This window comes from Bombus affinis, chromosome 9, assembly GCF_024516045.1.
Source record: "Bombus affinis isolate iyBomAffi1 chromosome 9, iyBomAffi1.2, whole genome shotgun sequence".
Taxonomy (NCBI): domain Eukaryota; kingdom Metazoa; phylum Arthropoda; class Insecta; order Hymenoptera; family Apidae; genus Bombus; species Bombus affinis.
Window position 1 is genome coordinate 9253223 of NC_066352.1, and position 14286 is coordinate 9267508.

At 35.9% G+C, this 14286-nt stretch overlaps 1 protein-coding gene across 2 annotated transcripts in view; it reads left to right on the forward strand.

The window, feature by feature from the left end:
• Positions 1 to 14286, forward strand: part of LOC126920529 (uncharacterized) — a 48532-nt gene that overhangs the window by 15071 nt on the left and 19175 nt on the right. Inside the window, exon 1 of one of the 2 annotated variants that reach the window (XM_050731075.1) lies at positions 12454 to 12747. The exons of the other annotated variant lie outside the window; for it this stretch is intronic. The gene's annotated coding sequence lies outside the window, so the exon portion shown is untranslated. Of the gene's footprint in view, positions 1 to 12453; positions 12748 to 14286 lie in introns of those variants that run through there. 2 annotated transcript variants of the gene reach the window in all.

The window sequence follows — 14286 nt, forward strand, 5'->3', positions numbered from 1 at the left end:
CTGAAAAAAGTAATTTCATTCATTTCATATATTGGGTTGGCAACTAAGTGATTGCAAATTTTGTCAGTACCATCTAATGACCAAATCCGCAATCACTTAGTTGCCAACCCAATATATGAATATATTACGTGTTATATAAAATAAATGAAATTACTTTTTTGTTCGTATGCTTCAGATATATTTAAATCATTGCGTAAAACGTTATAAATTCTATGTATTACGTTGCATATTATTTGGATAAATATGATGTATCGTATATTTTAATGCATCTTATTCGCTCCAATTATATCGTGAATTACGATCCACCCTGTACATCAGTTGCTTTGTCATCTCCACGTTGAAAAGGTTCGTTTGAAGCTTGAATTTTTATAGTATTTAATGTATGTCATTTAAAAATGTTTCTTTTAATTAATTGATCCGCAAAAGTAAAATAAAATTCATTTTATAACGGTCGTAAAAAGTTGGCGCGCCTGAAACGATACCTGGTTTTCAATTAACCGTAGATTAATTAAACTGTACAATCAATTTATTTGATAAACGAAACGCGAGGTCACGAGAGTGCAACGGAATACAATTGATTACTTTCATAGGGGAGAGTTTTACGTTCGCATAATTACAGCAAGGAAACGAACGTAATGGAATCCGATATTATATATTCAAGTGGATAAATTTGACAACGTTAAGTGCAAGTTTTTATAAAAAATGGACGATATTCGTTCGTGCAAGATTTGCCAACATTTGTCTAATCAGAATTTTCGTTTGTCCACCCATCGAAAAGAAGAATTATCACCAAATGTAAATTTCCAGAAATTCGACACCAGCGCCTCGTGTACTTTTTCATTGATTTTTAAATACGACGTGATTATTCGCCGTTTTTCCACCGATATTTCATGTAGCCAAAATTTTCGATCGTCCACCTTTCAAAGAAGAATTATGACCAAATTAAAAAATTAAACATCGGCAGTTAAAATTGAACATCAGCTTCCCCATGAATATTTTTCACGATTATTCACGACTTTTCCACGTTCGTGAAACTAAAACTTTCGTTTGTTCAATCTTCCAACGAGAGTTATAACCAACAAATTTTGGTTGCACAAACGTGGACAATCGTATCCCACCTCGACGAGAAATATTCATGAGCTGTTGATGAGAAATGTTTTAATTTATTGATAACTCTTTTTGAGAGGTAAATACACCAAAATTTCAATTGGACAAATGTGAACAAGCGTGGACAAACCACAGACAAATCATGGAAAAACGAACAATTACTTTTGCTTTTTGTAAAAAATCTGCAATTGTGGAATCTTCGCAGATCATTTGTATTCTGCATTAGATCATTCATACGATTCAGCAATTTTGGTTGAAAAAAAATTTTAGAAGGATTATTGAACAAGTGGAGCTGATATTCAACGAAAGAAAGAAAGTATTTCAGCCAATTCTACGTTTCTTTGAGAAAATCCTTAAAGCTTTTCTTTAAATTGGAGGTGCTCATTTCGAAACATTACGAGACACGGTAATCTTTTACGATATTATTTCAATTTCTATTTTAGCAACAGAATCTTCTTTCCTACTTTTTCACATATTATTTTCACTTTCTATTCCATCTCCAAATGTTCGATTTGTTTAAAATTCATAGCAAGTATAAATCCTTTTCTCAAGATGTACATTTTGGAAATATTTTCGAGATTTCCTCTCCAAACTTTCACATCGTACCTATTTTACGTACGATACGATCTTCGATCTTTTTCCCAATTCAAAATATCAATTCGACGCATTCAAGTTTGACGTATAGCCTTCCATTTTTCTAACTACAAGACGTAACCCTTGAAATATTGCTTTCAATTCCCTTCAACTTTAAATCGTTACTGCCAATTTCCTTCTATTCTCTTGGCGAATACTCGTATGCATATCTGTTTTATTGAAACAAAATTCCATAGTAAAATACGTATACGTTACAAAATATTTTTTGATATTACTTCTTTTAATATCCTGCGATATATCTTCTGGTCAGAAACCAATTATACAATTAAAAGAAACCAAACCAATCAAATTTATAACAAATACAGACAATATACAATGAAACCAAAATTATAACAAATTTTCTAGTCTTAGTAAATTCATCTTTCAAATAGTTAATTTTATTTTAACATTAAACTCAAATATATCAATTTTCCCTGTTATTCAATATTCCTGTTTCCTGTAACATTAAATTTTAACCTCACAATAATTCCGTATCTAGAACCTCCAAGGGTGGTGTATAGAATAGATGCAGTAGTTCATGTGTACTGTAACTCTCTCTCTCTCTCTCTCTCTCTCTCTTTCTCTCCCTCTCTTTCCCTAGACTACCGTATTCTGTACGCTAAACGAGTACACTAAGTTCGCTATTCAACCCGTTCAAATATAATCGAGAGCACAGACTCGTTCTCACAGCAGAGAAAACTGTGAGTTCCCTCCGGTTTATTGCGAACAGAGTTCAACTTGTTGATAAAAACAGGTACACCGTTTATTCTTTGTTACGTGCATACATACGATTAATTAGATCGTAATGGGAAATTTAATTGCTTGACGTGCAAGGCGAGTAAGAAAATATACAACAAGTGATGCTACACGTAGAAATAAAGGAAAAAATATACGAGGAAATTTCTGTGTTCGAGGTTTACTTTCTGAGAAAATCGATTTTGAAAATTTCTTGTACAGGGTGGTTGGTAACTGGTGGTACAAGCGCAAAGGGGGTGATTCTACGCGAAAAAAGAAGCCGAAAATATAGAATAAAAATTTTTCGTTTGAGGCTTTGTTTTCGAGAAAATCGCCGGGGGAAAACACTTCGGTCACATTGGAAGTGTTAATCAACATAACGTCAATCGAGACAACGATCTACAGTAAGATCCGTTATAACGAGACGTGATAAAGTGCACGCGTACCGAGCGAAAATTCAAAGTCGATTTTCTCGAAAACAAAGCCTCAAACGAAAAATTTTTATTCTATATTTTCAACTTCTTTTTTCGCGTAGAATCACTCCCTTTCCGCTTGCACCACCAGTTACCAACCACCCTATATATCTTAGATATACATAGGATATAGGTGAAATAATGTTAATGAAATTAGCCTTCATTGTAGTCTTCTAGTCATCAAATGTTGCATTAATGCAACATTTCCTTCACATTTTTCTCGATCAACGTACGTGACTGCATTTTAATTGCATTAGTTCGATTGTATTTTAATATAGCAATGATAAAAAATAGCCAGGATTTTTATACGTCTTTTCTTACATTCCTATACCTTCTTCCAATAGAATCTTATAATTCCGTGATATTTACAGAAACTGAAATATTTTCGCATTTTCTTACACAGATTCTCCGCGATAGATTCCCCGAACAATAAGAATATTTTTAAATCTTACGTGAATTTAAACCGGGAGATAATTCCATCGTCACGACTGGCAGTGTAATTTAACATTTCTAACAGACTAAAAATATTCTCTGCTTCGTCCAAACAAGTTTTTATTAAATTCATTATTTCGCAGGAAACTGTAACAACTCCGTTCAAAGAGTTAATAAAAAGTAATTTTCATAAATCTGAAATAACGAGACTTATTAGAGTGGAAATTACTTTGATTAAATAACACGATACCTTGAGAAAGCTACTGTGAAGTTGAAATTTTATTCAAAAATATACTTCGTTTATGCTACAACCTAATAACACAGGTGTTTATATGGATATTGGAAAAATTAATGTTTCTACTTAATTAGAACAATTCGAACGTCACCTTGTCATACGTATGAATGCGGTCAACCACATTGTGGTACAGCTGCAATTAACCCTGCGACGAAACGTTCGTGTACAGGCTTCAAGATCATTTTAATTGATCCGCCGGTACAATCGAATCGATTAGCAGGTTATTGTTTGCCGGTTATAATTCATTTTCTCGACCAATATATTGCACTGTGTCGATTCAGTTCTTATTATTTATGGAGCACGGTTATTCATGCGATAAATAACAATATAAGTATGGCCGTATTTATGGAACGCGATTATTAATGCGAAAAGTAACGATATAAGTCGTAGTATAGTCGTACTTAGATTGGATACTCGCGTTGGTATTGATTTATGATTATTCGATAAAGAAAAGTGACTCGTAAATCGATATGCTAATTTGAAAGTATATGACAGAACATTCATTTTCTGTCTTATCGTCCTTTTTCGTTCGTTATTACGTTCCCCTGTAGAATCATAGAGCTTCGAAACTCAATTTACAAATTCCGAATTTGGATTTTCAATCTTTCATCTCCGATTCCTAATCTCCAAATTGTAACTTCTGAACGATTTATTTGAAAATCCTAATCCTCGTTTCTCCCTTTAATTCTCAAGCTTTAAATTCTAATTTCGAAATCTATCGCGTTCGAAAGATCGAAGCACGTGTTACCCTCTGGATCAGACAAACTTTCTCGTTCAATTTTCCGAGGAATAATAATATTGCAATCGCAGGTGTCGTTTCTACATAAAATTGATCAGAGTTTTGAGACAACGAAACGGTAATATCATGGACATTTATCTACTCGAGAAATTGAAATATTTCTTCTGAAATTCCAACGTGCTCCAAATTGTTGCTGTCGAACGTAAATTAGAAACTATTAATTCGAATTCTCGATACATTAACAAAATTCGAAATTTCGACGTAGAAATTAACTCGTACGCATCGTTCCGCCAGCCCAACTTAATAACAAATTTGCACACGTTTCATCAGTTGAAATTCGATACTTCACGTTTGGAAACTTTAATATGGAGGCTGTGTTTCGCAGCTACCCGGTATGCTGTGTGCACGTTATCGGGAAAACTTTTAATTGGCGTGCACACGAAATAGCGGCCGACCAGCGTTAACCGTGATATTGGAAGAATTCTTTCCAAGTGACGCCGGGATAAATACCGAGCCGACAATCGGGAAGCTCTTCAAAGCGGTTGCGATCGCGTTGACACGTCCGCGTGAAGAAATTTTAGCCAGGTTCCTTCAGGATGTACGATAGACGTTACGATTCGTCGACGAATTTCATTTGCAAAGTTTTCACAGGTTTCCAGTTACATCGAGGCGAATCGTCGCTCGAAAGCAACGATGCGTACTCGATTATCAAGTTTAAGGGATTTCTCTGTCGCCCCGTTCGAATTTTCTGTCATATTCATCGAATTCGGCTTCGGATTACTTGAAAAGCGACAGAAGTTGGGAAAGTAAATCTTGGAGCAAATCGATTTCGAATAGGAAGTCTCAGGCAGACAATTGTTAACGCTATGACGAGTTATGTATGTTTAAGTGGATTGGACATTAAGTTAATGTGCAAGTTTTCTTCGTACTGACAAATTCGCTAACTTGGAATGTTCAATGAGTAAGAAGATAAAAGAAATGAATGATTTAAGAAATGCAGGTGAAAAGTAGATAAGTAAATGTATATGTCGGAGATGTAGGGACATCGGACATCTTTCTTTGGGAAGATCCCCAATACTTGGGCTCGAGGTGACATAACTGGTCGCCGAACGTAGAGCCACGGTCACGGGATGAACGTTATGTCTAACGGAGGAAGTACCGATGTTGAGGGACACGCTGTATTAACAATCAAGCCCCGGCCAGGAGCAATGTTGGTTTTACGCGGGACTGCCTAGTAACGGCGCTTGGAATTTTGTTGATATTCCCGATCAATACGTAATTGACAAATGTGACCGTATCTGTCTTTTATTTTTGCAATCGCCTTGGAGAATTTACTGACATCGTCTAGGCAGTCAGTCTGGAAGTAACCCAGCGTTTGAGTTAACGTGTCTGCGTGCTACAAAATATTAGGTCATCCCATAAGTTCATACCGACTTTTGTGTATACATTTCATGTGTCGATTTATAAACATACGGCGATAAGGGACCAATGCACTTGAAAAATGGGAAGAAGTTGTACAACGAGAGGGGGATTACATTTTTTCATGAAACTGAAAGGTATGTAAACAATCTTAACATATATAACCGCTCGAAAAACGGCACGAACTTATGGGATGACCTAATATATTCTATTGTACAAAGAGTTTTCCCGTTGACCGTGGATTCGTTATTGAACCCAAGAACATTGCCAATAGCATTCGTTAAACTTATTAATTATTACGCGCCCAAAATTTCTAACGAAAACCCGACATATATATATGTATATATTGTGCATTAATAATTAACATACGCACATGATGGTAATGTCAATGGTCGTCGCAAAGTTGATAATTCGATCATTCGCAGATGAACAAATATTGTTTCGTTTGAATATTTATTCGAATTTTATGAACTCTACGAAACGTATGCTAAATTTATTATAATTTCTATGCACATTTTTAGTTTCGTTGTGAACTTTAACAACGCGTAGAATCACGTGAGTCGAGTGCATCGAATGTTAAGGGACGGAGAGTGTTAAAGATGGCCATTTTTGGCATAGCTGGATACTGAAAAATTCATGTAGGATCTTTAAGGGTGTCAGCCAGGAAACAACGAAACATCGTCAATTTGCCGAAAGATAATGTTGTTAAAAATGGATGGAAACATGTGAATACGACAGCAGTCGAATTCACCTAACTCGTGATAACATTTCATCTTCTCCTTCTTCTTCAGATATCGAACGATCTTGAAAGTGGTTTGTGAGAAAATCCTTCCGAAACATTTCGTATAGTACGAGTAATATATTCATGAAATCTGTCTAAAAGTGTACGAGTACTCGTATTTCTCTTAAAACATTGTAGTTTCAATATGAGACGCGCAGACCGTCTATGACAGAGACGAGAATAAATTTTCATCTTCTTTACTATTCGCTAACTTAAATTAATATAGCAACCGACCAAGATAATTCTCGGTTATCCGTTCGGAACGAGCGAATTTGTAATTTTCGTTCGAGCTTAACACCCGATTTCGTAAAATACGACGATCGTGAAAATGGTTTTATCGGCGCCATTATTAAGTAGTATAGGTAAACAACATAGCGATACGATCGTGAATTTACGTAGAAATACGCGATTCAGCCTCGCAGGAATTTATTCGCCATTTTATTTCGTACGCAGGATGTTTCGGTAAGTGATTCCGGTTCGCGAGAAATTCTTACGATGCTCTACTTATTTAAAACACAAGCAGAAGACTCTTAAAATCTTTCTGGCGGGATAAAAAATGCCACGAGTTTGCGAATTTTTAACGCTGTCGTTGATAAACTCGCGCAGAGTGATTTTTTAGCATTATTCAGGTATTTTGCTTTATCGTGAGATATTTCAAATTAAAAACATTGAAAACGTACATTACGTCGTACATAAATATCAGCAAAATTATCGAATGAAAACATTCCCAATTGTCTTCTTTAAAATTAAATTAAGTAAGGGAATAAATGTATACATTTAATATCGGGGGATTTTCATCCCTGCTTTTGCGTGGAATTAAATGACGACTGAAGATTTCTGCTTGTTTCAACTTCCATTTAACCCCTCATGGCTTTAAATATGAGAAATGAATACACAAAATGATGCAAAATGTAATTTTCAACGTGGAAAGATTTCATTTTTTTTCGCTGGAATTTACTGAAAGATTCAAACGATAACACGTAACATATTATTAATTCCACTTTATTAAACCACTTTAGAAATGGAAGCTTTCCTTCGATAAAATATTTACCTATAGAAAATAAATAGACAGAATTGTGGAACGAAAATTTGAATACGAAACAATCCGTTGGCTTGCAAGATAAATACATGGGATAAGATGAAGTATTATTTTAACCTGTTAACTGCGGAGTTTAGTTTATAAGCGTCGAACGCGGGGCTCTTATTGTAAATTGTATAAAAAAAATTAAAGCAAAACGAAGAAGGGTCACATTTTTGTTTGATAAAACAACGAACAATTCGTTGTCGAAAAAGATATTGTTATTAAAGACTCGAAAATTGCCAAAAACTAATAAACTGAAGTACACAAAACTAAAAAACTAATCTCAATTTATAAAATAATCTCAATAAATTCCACATATAAAAAGCAGTACATTGCACGGAGAATAATCGATATACCAAAGGGAATAATCAAATAGTCAAACTATTTTTTATAAAATACGTAATAGGTTTACTGGAGGTATAAAAGAAAAATATCACTAAATGTCGTTTATATTACTTTTTACTAAAATTTTGAGTTCTTATAATGAAAGTATACATTTGTTATTTCACGTCAAACACACCGAAATAAAGTTTTGCTTTGACTTGTATACACATCGAACGCAGTTAATCGTTTAACCCATCAGAAACTTGAAATCCAAGAAAAATGTCCATCTTTGTTTAAAATCAAATGTAAAAACTAAATATAAGGAATTATGAAAATATCTAAAAGAATATCCGTGCTTGCAAAATATTCGAAAGCACAGAGAATAACATAAAATATTATCTTAACCGTGAAAATGTATTTTTATTCATTTCCAGGACTCGACATTATGAAACTGATAAAACTAAATATAGAGAATAATGAAACGCACGGTACGTATACATACGCGTAAAAGGATTATCCATTTATTTCAGTCTCCCTTCTGAGATCAAGAATCGAGAATAAATCCAATGTACAGGGAATAACACGTAGCATATTACTACAAGCATCCGCGGTTCGAAGGTGAAAAGATTCAAAGATACAGAAATGTATAACGTGACGCAAAAGAACAAGGAGAAACGGAACGTGTATTGTCAGACACGTCCTGGAAGCAATACAACACGAACTATACCTCGGTCTCGCTGAGAAACTGGTGAAATGCGAGGGTAAAGAGGAAATGGATCGTCTATTGTCAGACACAGGTTGGCATTATAATGCAACACAGGCTATAAGTCTCTGGAACTTTCCACGTACGTGCGTTATTTTCCAGCAGAGAATTAATGCTTTAAAGGAAGCTTGCACGAAATTTCGTTATTCCGTTTAACATACTCGATTTAATCTTTTGGATATCGACTGGACTGACGTCGATTGATGGTAGTAAATCATTTTGTATCGTCAAAGAACGATATTAAGCTTTTAATCAAGCTTCAGGAAATTATCGACGAATCCGTTTTATGATTATTTTACTACACGATGTAATTGTAATTTCGTGTTTATCCTGTGCTTTTTTCTACCAAATAAATATTTGCGTTTGCGCGTAAACGTTTACTTTATTTTATTTTAGATTAGGTTCGCTTGTTGACACGTGCCTCGTCGATAATGATATTCTGTTCAGTTTTTCATTTTCTCGCGTTTCAAGGGAATAATTTGTAAAAACGTCCCCGTAGTCAAAGGATTAAGAGCTCGTTCAATTACCATGTCCATACGTTTATCGTTTACTGTTCTTTGTGAGATCATTTTTATAATATCAAGTTAGTTAAACATGTGATATGTTTAATTTATTCTAACGATTGAGAAACACCACTGCGGGAGAAATATGTTATTTTCATTTGGTTTTAATTACTACAGCTTATTATTATTTATGCTTTGATTTATTTATCTTAAATTATAGTTTACATATTCATGGTTTAAATGCAGATTTATACTTTGAAATATTTATGAAGATATCCTGTATCAGGATGTGTTACAAATAATAATGGATTTAAAAGTAGTTCAATCGAGTCCGAGTATTTAATTTACAATTTCTCCGGAAGAATTTTCTGATGGATTCACTCTGCGGAGGTAAAAATTTTTGAAACTCCAAGGAAACCTATAAATTACATTCAAAATGCTGGAAATATCGAAAGTTCTGTTAAAGTTCATGAAGCTCGGATGGTTTCTAGTTTCAAAGTAGGGAAACTGCAAAGTTATAGCAACACCAACAGTGGAAATTTCACTTGGAAAATACTCGAGCTTTTTAGAATTAGCGTAACATAACGTTGGAAATGAAATATCTTCCTTTCAGATACTTTCCAAGGAGCCCGAAAATTTTCCCAAACATTTCAAATCTATCTCGAAAAAATTATTCTAGGGTCTGCAATTTTACTTGGAAAGTTAAAGCTTTTGTGAATTTAAATGATGCCTGAAAATCGTTATCTGATATTAGAGTTATTCTAGGTTTTGTAGAACGTAGTAGTTGGATCGATATATCGAATAATTTCAAACTTTTATTGTTTCACCAATTAAAAGTTTAAATTTCATTTTTTTTTTTTAACAGAGTATTAACGATCGAAGGTTTTATTACATTTTATCACGCGCTACATCTTTGTGTTTTGTTTAAATTAAATTTTTTACGTACTACAGGTGCAGTTCATGCATGTTCAAAAAAGTAGAAAATGTTGTGATGTATGGGATAATGGGGTACATGAGCTTATATGCTGTATGGAAAAATAATGTGCTGTGTGAAGTTGCGAATATGAAAGAATGCCTGGTGTAACACGTGTACACTGGAGGTAAGAATTAAGGAATTAAAAGTTACGTACAAACTGAGTCATACAATGAATTGTTAGTAAATATATTTACCTTTATTTTTTCTCTCTTTTTTTTAGTCAGACTTCGATGATATATGTTATACAGAAAATGTAGATCTTTTTACATCATAACTCCATTATATGGTCTCAAACATAGATCATCAATCATCTCTTACACCATCAATCTGTCGGTATACCAAGCAGACCTAAATAAAAAACGAATTATTACCAGCAGAAAGGCTGCCTCGATCCAAAAATAAAATTCTATGGCCTAAAAACTGGCCTATTGGGTAATCCCCAAGGATTCCGATTCACGCGATCCAACTCCATTTCTGAACATTCTCTATCTCTGACCTATTATTTCCACAAACGAAAATCCAAAAGAACTGAATTCAAAAATAAATCTTGAAACTTTTCTCAAATCCTTAAAATATCATCTGAGGAGCCTGATCCAAGTTTGACCCATTTTCTTAGACGTTGCTCGTCCCTAATCTGTACACTCAGCCCGTCGAAAATTCAAAAAACATTATCAATCAGGAACAAAACTATCATCTCAGCTCGAATTAGCTCTCGAACTTTACCTAAACTAGCAAATTACGTACCTTGATCTACCAATCAACCAATCTATCAATTCTAAAAAAAGAGCAATTTCAAAGAAACTGCATCGACCTAAAAACCAAACTCTTTTCTTAGGAAAGACGCTATTCTAAGGATTTCCAACTACGCAATCGAACTTCCTCTGCGAAGGTTTTCCAACCTATCGGTCACGCCGTTCAGGTTAAAAAAGGCTAACGACCATAAAAAAATCTCGACGTAAAAGCAAGTCTCCAAAGTTTTCCTAGAACCCCATAGGATCTCGATCCACGGAATCTGGAACCTCGTTTCCAAAGATTTTCCACTCCCAACCCATCAATCATCTCGTCGAGGTTTAAAAAAAAAACAAGAGGACAAAACTAGACCTCTCAACTCATGCTAAACCCTTCAAAACTTTCGTCTGTATCTGTATCCACGTAATCAAATTCCCTTCCACAGAGTCTCCAATCTATTACTCACACTATTTTTAGATCTAAGAATATTGACTACCATCATCGAGAGAATCTGCACTTAAAACTAAACCTGCAAACTTTCCTAAACTCCTCAAAACACTTATCCTATAGGATTTCGATTCACGCTATCCCAAATCCCCTTTCCAAGGAATTTCCACTCTTAACTTACAAATCATCTCAGTCAGGTTCAAAACAAAATCCAAGTAACACCAGTCGAAAGCTATTTTGTTCGAAAAATAGACCTGCCAAGTATCGGCAAAAGCTTCGAAACTCTTATCGGATCTCTATCCACATAATCAAATTTCTTTGCTAAAGAGCTTTCGACCTATCACTCGCAGTATTTAGATCTACGAACTACATACCATCCAAGAACTAAGTACCACTATGAAGAAAATCTGGACTTAAAACTAAACCTGCAAACTTTCCTAAACTCCTCGAAACACTTATCCCATGGGATTTCGATCCACGCGATCTCAAATCCCCTCTCCAAGGATTTTCCGCTCCTAACCCATCAATCATCTCACGAAGGTCTTAAAAAGAGCCAAGCACCACCATCGAAAGCTATTTCGTCAGAAAAATGGACCCCCCAAGTGTTGACGAGAGCTTTGAAACTCTCGTCGGCTCTGTATCCACATAATCAATTTCCCTTTCTGAGGACTCGGTGCAGCATCCGCCGTACCAACGTCGCCCCAATTCCGGCCGACTCTATTCCAACGCGTATATAATTATACTCGCGAGGCAGCGACAACGCCTTATTTCCCCCGGTTCGATTCGAAACGGCTTCTCATTATCGATTTCCATTGCTCCCGAAACAGATGACGAGCGCGGCGCTAACAGGCGACGATATCGACGCCTGCCGACTACAATAGGCCTCGTGCCGCCACCCAGGAACACGTCCGACTCGCAAAACGCCGCGACAACCGCCAGTTTCTCGCGTAATTGCGACAAAACAAAAGGGCGGCTAAACGCGCGTTGTAAACGCGGCTATCGTACACGCGCGTCACACGCCGCGCGGTCTTCCACAGGGTGAAGAGGACAGAAAGCGAGGGACGCGGGTAACTTGTTGCGTCGGTGTACCAGTCGCAGAACGTACAGTATCGAGGAAGCTTCTGCCTGCGTGGTATTCTTTCCTCACCAATGACAGAAAGTAGCTGCCAGCGGCTTGCTGTTTCCTCGAAAACTGGGCGACGAACGAGAAGCGGAATCGAACTCGATTAAGGCACTGATTGGATTCTTGGCCACCGTGAAAGCGCCAACTTGCTCGCTCCAGGCTTTACGAAAGAACGTGGGTCGTGAAGGTGAGTGAAGAAAGAGGAAATGGTTAGGGGGATTTTCTTTTGGTCTTCAGATCGCTGAAGTCGTAGCGGAGCACGCTATCTGATTGGATGTATTGTTACGGAGACCAGAGGTTTGGGAACTTAAGAAATTGAAGGATTAGAGGGTCCAAACGATTGGTCATGGGTGTTTTGTCCTTCGGATTGTTAGAAACGAAGAATCTGCTTTTTAACGCTACGAGGTTTCCCATTCTTTTTTACGAGTGTCATAATCGTTGAAATAACGAAGCTGACTTTTCTTTATTTATCAGCAAAAACGTGCAGGTGTCGTTCCAACGAATGGCAGACCACCATGTGAAAGATATTGTTATTTTACGATAAAATCGAAAGCTTCGTTGTTTCTTTTCCAACGTATATTCTCGTCGATAAAAATTCGGCAAGTTTTATCGTAAACAAACATCGATCGTTCAAAGTCGATAAGGAAGCTACGAATAATTTTCAAAATAAAACCACCTTCATCCGTAATTATTGCAATAGTTGTTACAAATGTGCTTTTATGTGCAGTATATCTTGACTTGTTTTACGAACACAGAATTTCGATTAATAGTCATCATCTCTGATAATTTGCGCCAATTTTCACGTTTCCCAGAACGAGATCACCAGGTATTCCCAATATTTACAAATGTGGCTGTATCGCGGTTGGGAGTTCCCCCACTCGGTAGTGGGGATTTTTGCTTGGGTTGTTTATTGGTAGAAGTGTAAGTTATAGCTGCGTGTGAAAAATGAATACAATTAATCATGGAGTGTTCTAGATGTCTGGTCGAGTGTTTGTTACTTCTCCGATTGCTTTGACAAATGCACATTATGCTACTTTGACATGTTGTGCTACAAATTGTGATTTAAAGCGCTGTCATCGGAATTTATATGGTTGCACATGCAGCTAGTGTGTTTATTGAAAATAGTATTCAAGTTATTTTTGGCTCTCATGGCAATCCGAGAATAAGAAGAGAACCAGAACGCAGAAAATCGACCGAGTTTTACACTTGAAGCGAAGATTAAAATTTTTTGTTTTGGATAAACAAGATTGAAAACGTGTCTCTTGAGATTTAGAGGGAAAATTTCCAATTCATAGAATAATTCCTTTTGTTGTGCAATTTAAAAAGAACATTTAATTCGCGTTGGTATCTACCTTTAAAAATATCGACAAAAAGTTAGGATATCGTTAATAACGTTAATGTTATTTGCCAGTGTTTAATCGTTCAGCTCTTCCACAGTTGAAGATTCATCGATAGATCGTGGTAATAAAAATTCACGCTTGAAAATACAGTCGAGTGGTCTATAGTCGAACGTTCATGTTATTAGTAACTTAACGAAAGGAACAGAAAAGAAAAAGCAGCCTATATGTCATTAGAAAAGCAATTGGAAAAAGAGTAGAAGAAGTCAGGTCGTACAGATCCTGCACGTGTTTTATGCATCCGAATTCCCCCAATTCTCTTCTAAGTTTCCATTCGCCATTATGTAATTAATCTTCGACTCTTTCGCAAACTCTGTGTTCGATTTGGC